Here is a 14,257-nt window from a genome sequence, read left to right as displayed (position 1 = left end):
TTGATTGTGCCCAGAAAATCTTATCCATATAGGATAATCCTAACCGTATGAATTGTAGAGGTGGCAAGTGGATGGTAAATCTACAAATTGGAGGGTTATGATCATCCCATGGGGAAGATTTTTGGGCACAGCCTATCTACGTTCGTGGGGCCCACAAATGAGTGGTTTAGATCATTCAATTATGTGGGCCTATTGTACTTATTGGCTGCACATGTGGCTGGAGGACCATCTACGTACAAAATCCCAAGACAAAAATAGCCTTTGGCACAGAATTCACAAGAAGAACCTAATATTTGAACTTGATGTCTATCATAAATCCCAGTTTATAACTAGCCAATAAAAAAACGGGGGTTTTGCAGAAGTAGTCTCATACTCTTCTTTATTTGCAAAATCAGTCTTCTAGTTTGTCCATTTACAAATAGAGTCGCCATGTTTGAGTATTTTTGCAAATTTAGTCTTACCAAATATTTATGACCAAATTATCCACAGTGTAAATTTTTTACTCATAAAATGACCGAAATCTATATTGTATAGTAAGCATCTTTCTTCCATTTGTCATTAGTTTCTGTGAACAAATGTTATTAATTAGAAAAAAAAATTCATGAAAAAATTTTACTGGAATTTTTTTTTTAGAGGAAGTTTAAACTGAAGGGAGCCCTTGAAAATAATAGGTGAGAGGGCTCCCCCATTGGCTGCACATCACCATCATGTTTGACTTTTCAGCCGTTATTAATGCATGATGGTGATGTGTAGCCAATATGAGAGCCCTTTCACCTCTTTTTACAAGGGCTCCCTTCAATCTAGAATTCCTCTTTTTTCTATAGTAAATCTTTTTACACCTCGGTCCTCATGCGTAGCACGGGTTGGGCCCATCATTTTACAACACAAAAAGACTGAGATGGTCAAAAAAAGTACAAGGAAGGAGATTAGAAAGAATATAAAGAAAAGGAGAGAAAGAAGGATGATTCTCATGGTGGAAGGAAGTCGTATTGCTCAAGAGACTCCAAGTGGACCCCTCTTCTAGCTAACGAATCCGCCACATCATTAGCCGATCGCCTAATGTGGATAAAAGAAACATAAGAGGATCTCACGGTGTCCTTAATCTCGTTGAAGAAGTACGCAAAGCGCCAGGGGAAACTGTGTGAATATTAGAGCCATCAGATAACGTTGATGGAGTCTCCTTCCACAACTACACGGTTGACATTTTCCCCACTAAAAATTTAATACTTTGGTGCATTGCCCGAACTTCTGCCTCATTTGAATCGGCAATGCCAATAGGGCCAATAAATGACCATTTCACCACTCCATACTCATCCCTAAGGACTCGCCAAATGTCGGCCGGGCCTGGATTAACTAAACTGGAGCCGTCAAAGATAAGTTTGAGAAAGCCTTTCTTCGGTGGGCCCCATATGATGTAGTCGCGTACAAAGGTAAGAATTAGAAATCGTAGTCCTACGATAGCAAAATAGAGAGAAAAATAAGAAAACTCCAAGAACAGACGTTTCTCCTCAATTCATTAATTTCATAATTAAAATCAAAAGTCCCATTACCTCTCTCATCCGCTTCCTTTAAAAGTTTAGGAGGGATTATAGAAAAGGAATGTCTTACAAGTAAAAAAGAAAACATCTAAATTGATACTACCATATTAATGGCAACCCACATAAAAAGTACACTCAATCCTAATGACCTTAATTAGCTATGCATAGAATGGGCATATGCCTTATTTTGTCATTCATGAAAATAGAAATGAAAGTCCCCTACTTTGCATGCATGAAAATGGAAATAAATCTATGCAGGAAAATACAAATAAATCAGCCCTACGATTTGGGCTGCATCACCATCCTTGCATGATAGGGATATGCAACTCAGAGCTAGAGCATACTTTCCTCCACCCATACCAAAGATCAAAGCCGGATCGGGATCACTCGCCATTTCTACGCAAACACATGGTGAGCCCACTACTTTACAAGCATTTATGTGCCCACTATCTCCACCAAACCCATCCACAGGGTGGGTCCCACCATTTTACACTGTGTTCTAATAGGATGGGGTTCCACCAACTCCACTCGAACCATGCATTAGGTGGGGCCCAAAATTTTACCTCATGTTTTGTTGGAGTGAGTCCCAAAATCAGTCAAAGGGCATGAAGAGTGACATTTATCATTTTTTCTAATTAAATCAAGGTTTTTACCTGAGGTAATTTTTGTATCTTCACATATAACACATTTTGGTTATTTTATGAATAAAAAAAAACTTCCATGGCTAATTGGTCACAAATTGATGACAAAAATAGATTTGCAAAATTCTCTGTAAAGGTCCAGAGGACTGCATTTGCAAATAAGGGAAAAGAAGGAGACTTCTTTTGTAAAAAAAGAAAAAAGAAAAAAGAAAAAAAAGGGAAACTTCTTTTACAAAAGACAAAAAAAAAAAAAAAATCCTAAAAAATTAAATAGAGATGAGAGTGCCAATATCAAAACAAGGGAGTACCGACTTTGCTGGTCAAAATCCCTAATGATCTATATAAAAACAAGGGAACATGAATAAAGTAGGAGTTTAGGGGTCGAAGTCCCTAATGATATTTTTCATAAGATTATCTTATCATAAGCACTAGCCTAAAAAATGACTAATATGTCCCTACTTTCGGGTGCGAGACGGCTTTGCACCGGAAGCAGCCGGCCCGCCAAACCCCGACGAATAAACTCACTACAAAGGACACGTGGTTTGAACTTGGAAAAATATATGTATTTAAATTGTTAGTTGAGGAAAACATCTACTAGTCTCATTGGGGAGCATGTAGGAGAAACATTGCCCCTCTGAACTTAATTACTCCATTTTTTGTCCCATTGCAAGGGTCAGGTTTGTCAGTTGTTGTCTTGTTGAGGCTTTCTTCTCCCTTTTCACCCTTTGCTGCCTTTTATCCTCTTTATACAATACAAATTAAAAACTAAGGTAAACCTAATAGTTCCCCCTGGAGTACATATTCGCTCCCCTTTTAACGTGATTTTGACTTCCAAAGCGTTAAAGTTGTACACTGTTCACGTTATAAGTGGGGCGAATGCATACTGGAGAGGGAGTGAAAATATGATCCCCCTAAACAAACTACAAAACATGTAAGTTCCTTGAGCTGGCTTTTCATCCTTGTTTTTTGCGGTGTAAAGGGAAGACATTTCTGCGCTGCCTTGTCATCTCCCATGTGTGCATTGTAAGGAGACATCTCTCTCTCTCTCTCTCTCTCTCTCTCTCTCTCTCTCTCTCTCTCTCTCTCTCTCTCTCTCTCTCGTGATAATTGTTACAGTTTTGAGTGGGGGCCCGCTTCAGTATAGGACTAGGTGGACCCAACCTAGCACGGGACGAGTTTAAAGTGTCTAGCCTAACACGTTCCATCAACTTTTGAGCTTTCTAGGTATTAGTTAGGTACCTAACATTTGGTATTAGAATAACCACCATGTCCCATGTTCAAGTCACATAAGAGGTAACCTGTGAGAGGACTACCTAGAAAGGGTTAACTGGGAAAAGGCCAGAGTGAAAGCCGTCACAAAGTGGGCTGTGAGGACGGCCAATGCGTAAGTATGGTGGAATGTTACGGTCCTAAGTGAGGGCCCGCATAGGTATGAGACTGGTTGGAAGCCAGCCAATTATGAGACAGGTTTAAAGGGTCTAACCCAACTTCCATCGGCTCTGGAGCTTTTGGTATGTTGTTTAGGTACTAAGGTACCTAACAATAACCCAATTAGTCTTTATCACTACAACAAAGTAGGGTTTTGTTGGTAGTAAAACTAATAAAATCTATAGGTAAAGGTTACACCGACACATTAATGGTGGTAAAAAATAGTGCGGGCAACCAACGCTTATAACCACGGCTAATGAGTTTGTTTTAGCGGCAGTCATAACCATTGGTATATTTATTTATCTATGTTGGCGGATATGACTCCCAGTAAAGGAGGAAATGTAGGTTTTTAAAAATAAAAAAAAAGACCGTAGCAGCGGTGAAAACAATTTTTTATTTAAAATATTGCATTTATACCAGAAATTTTAAAATAATAGCCAGTAAAAACTAACTTATACCAATTCAAACCATCAGTATAAATAATCAGTTTTGGACTCAAAATACAAATCTCATAATTCAAGATGAACAGCGCTACACTTTTGAGTTCAATGATAAGTTTTTGCCTCAAAATCAATTATAAAATCCCAAAATTTGAGTCCAATAATTAGTTTCAAGCTCACAATCGGTTCTCAAAATGCAAAACAAACCTAGCAAAAGCCGAACACGGCTGAAGTGATCATACCATATAATTGTGTGTGTTGAAACCATGAAAAGAGAGAGAATGGCTATATTACCATGTTAAGTGAAGAGAGGGGGGGTGTTAGGTTAAGGGCAGAATGTCTCTAAATTTGCTGCATGGCCCACATCAAAATTGCCATCACGACATCTACTAGAAAGAGGTAAAAGATCACCATCGCAAAAGCTCAATAAGGAAACCAAGAAACAGTCTTAACTTTTGCAAACAGAGCCCAATTTGAACGGTTAGATGGTATTCTCGATTGCAACTACAGATAATTTGAACCGTCCAAATAAGAGAGGTCTTGTGTAGAAAAGTTGGTGGAAAGGTCGACATCGTGTGACTTTTAGAAGACCATGAGAATGTAGGATAAATGTATTCACTTCTTTGACCCAACGTGCACGTCCTAATCCAACTTCCTTTTTCCCCTCTCTTTTTGTTTTATATATTACATGTTTTTGTATCTTTTACTATCCATATGAGAGGAAAAGTCGTTATCTTCATGTCGCAATACATGGAAAACTATAGGGTATAGACGTCCTCCTCTTTTTCATTGTGCAACGGGTCACATGTGTTCTGAATTTCTGATAGAGACCGTCTATAATGGTGGGTCCCACCGTATTTGGGGGTACTATAGACTCAAATCTAATCAAATCTCATCTAATTATCTATCTATTATAATATAGCAGGATGGGGTTTCAATGTTCGTGCCCACGTGGACAGTCCCCCCATCCCGCTCATATCCAAAGTGGCATACCCTTCACAGAACGCATATAAAACCCGTTGTTTCCTATTTTATTGCCGACCTACTAAAAAAACCCCTATATCAAAAATAATGTGGGCCCACATTGTTTGGATGATCCAAAGCGTTCATTTGATGGGTCCTGACATAGATAGGGCGTGCCCAAAAAATCAGCTCCATCGGATCATCCTAACCCTTCAATCTATGGACGAACCTTCAACTGAGGGGGCCTACCTTAAACAAATTGAAACTACAGGGGTGTATTTGTCACGTTTTAAACTATAGGCGTGGAAGTGGATTATGTCAGAAACTAGAGGCGGTGTAAATGTAATTTTCCCTAAAGATTAAAAAGTCTCTCTCTCTCTCTACCACCTTATGTTATCTCACCTATTCTTCGTACATGCTCAATAAATGTGGGCCATGCCATATTCATGAGTTTTGTGGCAGATCAACCCACCTCATCAAAATATGAGGTGTAAAATGGTTGGCCCGACTCTTTGTATTGAATTGGGCATAGATCATATGAGCCATTACATCAAAACATGAAATAAAATGGTAGGCCCAAGGCCAATGCAAGGATTTGGGTAGAGATGGTGGGTCCCGCCCTATCAAAAATGTTTAAATTGTGGGCCTTATCATATCAAAACATGAGCTGGAAAATGGTGAGCCCCCCATGCTACGTATGTGTGAAAAATGATGGGCCTCCCCCTATCAAATTGTGTTTTAAAATAATGGGCCCCAAGCACTCTATGCACAGGTTTGAAAAATCTATCGTTGAAAATATTCCAATAAATTTTTCATGAAAAAAAATTATAAAAAAAAATTCCTATGGAAAAAAAACGAATGACAAACTACATAGAATCTAATCTAACTACTATATATAAAGGCAAAATTGTGGCAAAATGGTGGGTTATTTTCTTCTACCCTTTGCCTTTATTTCCACTTATGTCCCATAGCCTTAATTCCCCTTGTGTCCCACAACCCAGGGCAGTTTTATCATTTGCATTCAACAGAGGAAAGTAAGAAAAAAGTCGAAATCCAACAACCATTTTTCGTTGGAATTCCAAAAGCCTTGCGATAGAGATTAATATCAAGGGAAAACTACCAGAAACCCCGGATAAAAACATATTTACACAAATACCACAAAAATTTCTTAATTACCTTATAAATAGCTTTTAATTTTGCCTACTACCCATTTTACCCTTTCTTATGTCATCTTGCAAATCCCTAAAATCTCTCTCTCTCTCTCAATTGAGAAATTTTAGCCGTTCATATAGTGCAGCCAAAAAAATATAGCGGGCCCACATTCTTTTGGTGATCCAAGCCATTCATTTGTTGTAAATACAATGGGCCCACATTATTTTAGTGATCTAAGCCATTCATTTGTTATTCCCTAACATGGATAGGAAGTGCCCAGAATATCTCCTCCTTGGGATGATCCTAACCCTCCGATTTGTTTAGGTTTAAAATGGGGATCGGAGAGTTAGGATCATCCTATGGAGGTCATTTTCTGGGCACATCCTATCCATGTCAGAGACCAACAAATGAATGGCTTGGATCACCAAAATAATGTGGGCCCACTGTATTTTAGGTCTGCACGTGTTTGCGCGCCCGTCCCATATAATCTCTCTAATAGAGAGAGAGAGAGAGAGAGAGAGAGAGAGAGAGAGTTCAAATGATTAATGGATGGAAAGATTGTAGGCATTTTGTAAGGGTAATATAAGGGTAAAATGGGTAAAAGGAAAAATTAAAATCTATTTAGAGCCCTATTGATAATTAAGAAATTTTTGGGGTGATTTGTGTAGATAAGTTTCTATTTAGGGGGTTTTTAGTAGTTTTCCCTAATATCAATTACATCGTATCTATCTATTTAAAAAAGGCGAATTTCAACAGCATTTTTCGTTGGAATTCCAAAAGCCTTGCGATAGAGATTAATATCAATTATATATTATCTATCTATTTACCTATTGAGAAAACGGTTCCTACACACGTGTAGATAAGTTATCTACACACTAGCTTAAAATGCATTGGGGGCCACATTATTTGGTTGATCCAAACCATTCATTTTTAAGGCCCTCTCATAGATAGGGTGTCCACAAAAAATCAGATCCATAGGATCATCCTAACTATTCGAACTTTGGAGGCAAAAAATGGACTAATTTGTGAAGGTTTAAAGACATCCATTTTACATCCACAAATCGTAGGGTTGGGATGATCCTATGGATCTGATTTTTTGTAGACACCCTATCTATGTGACGGCCTTAAAAATGGATGGCTTGGATCACCTAAATAATGTGGGCCTCCACTGTATTTTAAGCTAGTGTGTAGAGAACTCTTTACACATATGTGTATGAACCGTTTTCTCTTTACCTATTATACTATAGCAACGAAATGTTATGAAGAAGTATTCTCGGCAAATGAGCAGCATAAATAGAAACAAGTATTCTCGGCAACTCAGGAATCATCGGCAAAACACTTAGAAAAAATCAGGTTCATTTCTATTCCAAATCTTTCTTTGAAAAAAATTAGGAGAATGCTAAATCGACTCCCATATATCTTAAATCGACCCCCTAAGCTGTAATAGTAGTTAGATTATTGGGCACAATCTACTTACGTTCTTGACCATCAAATGGACGGTAGATCAATGTTGAGATTATCTTAAGAAATTTTTTTGCACAAACTATTTACGTAGTTGTCCTTCAGATGAACGGTTTAGATCATCCAATGGGGCATAATATACTTTCGTTGCTGCCCATCAAACGGACGTTTTGGACATGTTATGGTGTAAGCTATACAGTACTTTCTCGCTGTGATCTTGCGCTTGTGTTTTCTGAAATAAAATTTAGGGATGGTTTCAAGAGGCATGAAGGCGTAGAATTTTCCAACATATGCAGTTTCTCTACATAGGATGATCTAAACCGTCCATTTGATGGGCAACAAATAGACTTACGGGCTTTTTTCATTAAAAGTACTTCCTATACATGGCACACATTTTTTCACGCACAATTGGCCATTATTGTTTCAGTTGTTCATCATTTCCACTGATTATTAAATTATTTCTATGCACAAGGGCCAAGGGGGGTTCAATGGGGGGCAGTTGCTCCCCTCAAATTCGGGATTTTTCAATTAAACGGTAGTTTCATGCACAATTCGGGATTTTTTTTAATTAGCAACCAGTTTCAAAATCTTTACACTTTCTTATTTTTTTCCTGGATAATTAGTGCAACGATTGGTCACAGATCTTGATTTGTTGATCTGCTATCTCTCATTTAGGTGCAAGCTTTAATCAATGGCGAGAGCACTTCCTATTTACCTAAAAGCATTCGACTTCGAAATTTGAGAAAGTTCTCGGATAATTTATTTGGACCAATCAATCGTTTCGAATCGCATGTATGTATTTGTTGTTGTTATTATTATTGCTATTGATATTGTTGTTCTTATTTTTATTGTTTTTCAAGGTTCAAGAGATATAGATTTTTGTTGTCGCGTTTGGGGTATTTGTTTTTGTTTTTTTTTTTTCATTTTTGTTTGTTTTTTGTGTTATGGTTTGATTTTTTCGTTCGATGTCTAACTTATTTTTTGGGCATTATTTATGCGCATGCTCGATCAAATATTTTATCTCTGTTCTATATAGATATGATTTGTGGCTTTATTTGGGTTAATCATGCCGTCAAACAAGGGCAATATGGGTGCAAGTTTTCGAGAGGATGAATCTGTGGTCAATTGACTAAGTTTTTTCGTGGATATTTGAGAACTTTGTCAAGGTTGGTATAATCTTAAACGAATAGGGCCCAAGTTACTAGTTTTTTTTATGCCTAACCCCATCTTACCTACCAAAAAAAAAGTTACTATTTTTATTGGTCATATTTATCTGGTAAAAATATGAGTGGACAGGAGGTACCTAAGAGGGATATATTTTGATATCTTGGTTCAATTCTACATAAGGAATGAGAGATTAAAGAGGATGTTAACCATAGAATAAGAGCAGGTTGGTTGAAGTGGAAGCTTGCCTCAAGAGTTTTGTGCGACCGTAAAATCCCTACCAAGTTGAAGGGGAAGTTTTATAAGACAACTGTGAGGCATGGGCTTAGAATGTTGGGCCACCAAAAAGCAGCATGTGCATAAGATTAGTGTAGGCGGAGATGCGAATGCTTAGATGGATGTGCGCCCACACAAAGTTAGATAGAATTAAAAATGAAGACATTCGTAAAAAGGTGGGGGTGGCTCCAATCAAGGAGAAGATGAGAGAGCACCGCTTAATATGGTTTGGACATCTCCAACGTAGTCCTTTGGATGCTCCGGTGAGAAGAGGTGACTCGTGCCAAATTGAGGGAGTAAAAAGAGGTAGGGCAGACCGAAAATAACATGGGTACAAACAGTGAAGAAAGACTTGATAGCTAGGAACTTAACAGAGAACATAACTTTGGATAGGATAGAATGAAAGAAAATGATCCACGTAGATGAACCTAACTAGAATCAGGATTAGAGCCGGGTAGATCCCTTTTGCATTCTTCATGAATTTTTTTTCTAAAGTATTCATTTAGCTAACCTCAACTAGCTTGGGACAAAGGCTTTGTTGAGTTGAGTTATATTTATCTGGTAAAACTGCATTGCACGTGCAACGCAGTGCATTTTTACTAGTTTTCATCAAAATCAAAATGTTGAGAGGGGAGTGATTTTAGGGATTTGTGTGTTGCTATTTCTACTCATCTAATTAAAAGTAGCTTTATTTAATTTTAAGGGTAAATTTGGTAAAGAAAAAAAATTTAAAACTATTCAACCTAGGAGGTGGTGATAAGAGTAATTAAGGATTTTTTTAGGCCATTTCTGTAGATAAGGTTTGGCGTAGGGTTTTTTTAGTAGTTTCAAAGGCACCAATTAGGAATCCACCAAATTGATTTATTTTTGTTTCCTATTTTCTTGCCTATTTTTTCTATTGAGTATCTCTCTCCCTCTCTAAGTAAATCTCTCTCACCGATTTATGTTTAATATCTTCTTGAGAACCACAAAATCCAAAACGAAACGAATTTATCGTAATAATTCTAAATGAAACAATCTCCCTGGATTCCTTTCCAAACTGAACCCACCTCTCTCTCTCTCTCTCTCTCTCTCTCTCTCTCTGCTCTGTTTGGTTGCCGGATTTGTTTTGGTTCTTGGGATTTTTGTGGAACAAAAAACATCCTGGGAGATTGGTGGGGAAAAAAACTCCCTGGAAGTATCTCGGTAAAATAAAAATCCCATCTTTGGTTGACGGGACTATTGTGGGAAAAAAAATGTTTTGTTTGGTTGCTTGAACTGCTGGGAAGAAAAAAATTCTTCTGCAAGCTTATTTTTTGTTCCTGGGAGTATTTTCTTTTCCTTCCTGGGGTTTCGGGCGTCCCAAGAATAAAAAAAAGTCCAGCAACCAAACGTAGTAGTCCTTTCCAAACTTTTCCCATCTCTCTCAAACCATTCGATGACGAATTCATATTGGTTATAAAAGACGTCGAGTGAGGGCACTTGCACGTTCGATTTTTCTTTCTTCTTTTTTACCAAATTCACAAATCCATCTTTCTCAAAACATGATTTTCAATTTTATTCTTACCAAATCGACGAACCCAATTTTAATTCAGCATCCTTTCATCCTCTTTCCTTACCTGATTTTTTTCGCCGTGGCTCTCATTCGAGTAATAACAAGTGCCAATGAAATTGGCAAGATTTGGTAAGGAGTGGTTTTCGTAACGTTTCCTGTCTCACACCAGGAGTCTTTTCTGGCCTTACGTTCCTACATTCATATGCAAAATCAGTATTAATCGAAATCTCATCTACATCCATATGCAAAATCAGTATTAATGTGGGAATTTCTAGAAATGGGTTTCTTTGATAGCTGTTTAAATTTAAACGACAAGCTGAGTTAGTTCATTTATCAAAACATGGTAGTGCCAACATCAGTGGTTCTATGATATTTTTTTGATGGGTTAGTTCTTTGATATTGTAGGTAGAAAAAAAGGGAAATGAAATCTGCAGTCAGCACTACTGTATTTTGATGAGGGCACTCCTCACTTTGTTAAAAGTACGGTATGGCCCGCACCATAGGATGATCCAAACCGTCTATTAGACCCGTGCATCGCATGGGCCTGTAACTAGTTTGTACCGATGAGATAATTCTAATCTAATGAACGGTGGTCCAAACTGATGTAAACTTCATGAAAAAAAGGGAAGTGATATATTCGACCCTACTTTTTAGTTGGGACAGCCCCCTCTAGCATATTTATTGCTACTCTTTTATGCTAGAAGGGCTGCCCCAAGTAAAAAAAGGGCGAATATATCATTTCCCCCCAAAAAATTATGGAATTTTATATCTCCCAAGCATGAAAAGGGCTAGAGGGTGGGGGAGTGAGAGAAATAATGGAATTTTACTTCCCCCAAGCATGAAGAAGGGCTACAGAGTCGGGAGAGAGATTTTGTTGGGGTTCCACGCAAAAGCAAATAGTCCTACATTGGATAAGTGAAATGGATGTGGATGGGTTATAAGGGAATGGGCACCCTCGCTCTAAAGGCTAGCTTTTAGGGTGAGTTCTACCCAATTAAATTCCCAGCAAATGGCATCAGAGCTAGGGCACGATAGCCTCGGTGTTGCCTCCAAGGACGGGAAAAATTTCCCTCGGAAAAGATCTCATGGTTCCCACGTTGCCCCCGCGTGGAGGAGGAGATTGTTGGGGTTCCACACAAAAGCAAATAATCCCACATCGGATAAGTGAAATGGATGGGGATGGGTTATAAAGGAATAGGCACCCTCCCTCTAAAGGCTAGCTTTTAGGGGTGAGTTCTACCCCGTTAAATTCCCAGCAGATTTGAGGACGGGGCGAATGAAGGCCCTAAAAATAGGGGGCGGGCGCGGGGGAGGGGGGGGATTGATAAAACCAATTTCTTCTCTTCCCTTGTTTTCCGGCCCCTCCTCTCTCCCTCTCTCTCTCTCTCTCTCTCTATCTCTCTCTTATGTTCGGCAAACCAAAAAAGAATTTGCTAGGGACAATCGCAGAAAGGCATTTTGCGGCATGCTGTTGCATGAGACTGAGGGAGCAGCCACCTCAGATGAATTAAATGAATAAGCCACTTAAGACGAATTAAACGAATAAGACAAATTTGCTGAAAAGTGAGCCTAGACGACCGCAAAATGCCTTTCTGCAATGGTCCCTAGCAATTCCCAACCAAAAATACATTTTTTTTAGGGAGATGATATTTTCACTCCTTCTCTCCCCTAATAGGGTGATTTGACATGAACAATGTGCTAGTTTAACGCTTTTGCCCTGTTTGGTTGCTTATTTTAGGGAGATCATCATAAGATAATCTTCCCAAAACATGCTTGGTTGCCATTTTGCACTTTGAACACTTTTTGCCTACTTGGCGACAATGTTTCCCCCTTTAATCTTCTCTCCATTTTTCACCAAAATGGTGGAATTTGTATAGGAGATTTGGAGAAGATTTTTGTCTTATTATCTTTTCTCTCTTTCTCTATCTTCCATTTCTCTCTCTTCCACCCTCTATTTTGGAACGACACCCTACATCTTCTGCTAATCCTATTGCGGAACCAAACAAAACTAGCGCTCTTCCTCCTAATCTTCTCCCCATCTTCCATGCTTGTCTAATTTCCTTTGACTTCTTCTTCTCCTAATCTCCGCAATCAAATATAGCATTTTTTACATCAAATCACCCTATAAGGGCCTTTCTCAAATAGCTTAAGCTTTTGGAGTAACTGGTAGTTTCACAATTACGATAGTCAAAGATATATGCACTTAATAGGCAAAAGTTCACGAATTGGATGGTCAAATTTGGATGAGTTTTGGGTGATAGCCGGGGGTTCAAGTGCAACGGATCCTTACCCGTACGAACATAGACCCTATCATCAATAATATATACTAAACGTCAGTTGTCATTTGTTTTTCAATGAAAAAATATTTTTAAAAGTTATTAACATGGAATTTTTTTTTTACATATTGAAAATAAATTCTCCAGCATTTTATAAACTCATTTTTCATGAAAATTATTTTCAAAATAAAAAGGGGAGTGATAAATCGACTCCCCAAATTGATAGATCGACTCCCCATGTGTCTTTCTCTCTCCTCTAGGTTAGAGAGAGAAAGAGGAGAGAGATAGACACATGGGGAGTCGATTAATCCATTTCGGGAGTCGATTTATCACTGCCCAATAAAAAGGAAGTGATATATTTGCCCCCTTTTTTTCCTTAGGCCAACCCTGGTAGTGTATTTATGACAACACCTTTTAGACTAGAAGGGGGTAGCCCAAGTAAGAAAAGGAGGTGAATATGTCATTCCCAATAAAAATGTCCATTTTCAAGGAAAATTGCTCAGAATGGGTGGGCCCACAATTTGATACACCTCATGTTTCGAAAGTGATATATCCTCCCCCTTTTGTTCCCTGAGCAAGACCCATCTAGTGTATTTATGACTCTACCTTTTACACTAGAAGAGGATGGCCCAAGGAAGAAAACGGGGCGAATATATAATTTCCTCATGTTTTGATGCATAATGTGGGGTCAGCATGGCCTAGAAATGCTAGTGATAATCTAATCTTCTGTTAATAGTGGTACTTCTCTTACGTACACTAGTGGCCCTTAGCATCATCATTTTAGAGTGAGATGGGAAGTTGGGCCCACTTGACCCTACTGCTGTTTAAAACGTCCAGCAAATGGGCCATTTCTCAATCAAGGTTCAATTTTGATCTGAGAGTAATAAAGGCATTTGATGGCAAATTCCCCCACCCACAGCCTCCTCATTCCTCACTTGGGTGTCTAACTCAATGTTGTTGTACATTAAAGGCCCGAATAATTGCACAATAACATACTTTAATTGTGTTAAAGATTTTTCAAAATCAAGTGTTTTGTGGTCAAAACAGATTGTGGAAAAATATTTTTTTTTAGTTGTTTTGGGAAAGGAAAAACTATTATTTGAAAAAGTTGCTTTTTGCTTTTGCTTTTTTTTTGGAAAGAGTGTAGAAGTGCATTGAAAAGATAGTTCCACATTGCTCCGGAGAAAAGTTAGAGATGGGCATATATTAGTTCACCAATTCCTTTCTCTTGTTTGTGTGCACGTGGGGTCTTAACCATGGGTCAAACAGCGGGACAGTGCAACGCACCGTCCGCGCGGGGTGGGCTATAGGGCGCATAGTGGCGCTTATTTAGGCGCACTTAGGGGAGGCCGGGATTTTAAATATCCCAACAGTCACTCCAGGA

This window comes from Tasmannia lanceolata, unplaced genomic scaffold (assembly GCF_043159265.1).
Source record: "Tasmannia lanceolata isolate RefF3 unplaced genomic scaffold, GAP_Taslan_0.1 ptg000013l, whole genome shotgun sequence".
Classification (NCBI taxonomy): Eukaryota; Viridiplantae; Streptophyta; class Magnoliopsida; order Canellales; family Winteraceae; genus Tasmannia; species Tasmannia lanceolata.
The sequence above is the reverse complement of the archived record's forward strand: the minus strand, read 5'-3'. Positions refer to the sequence as shown.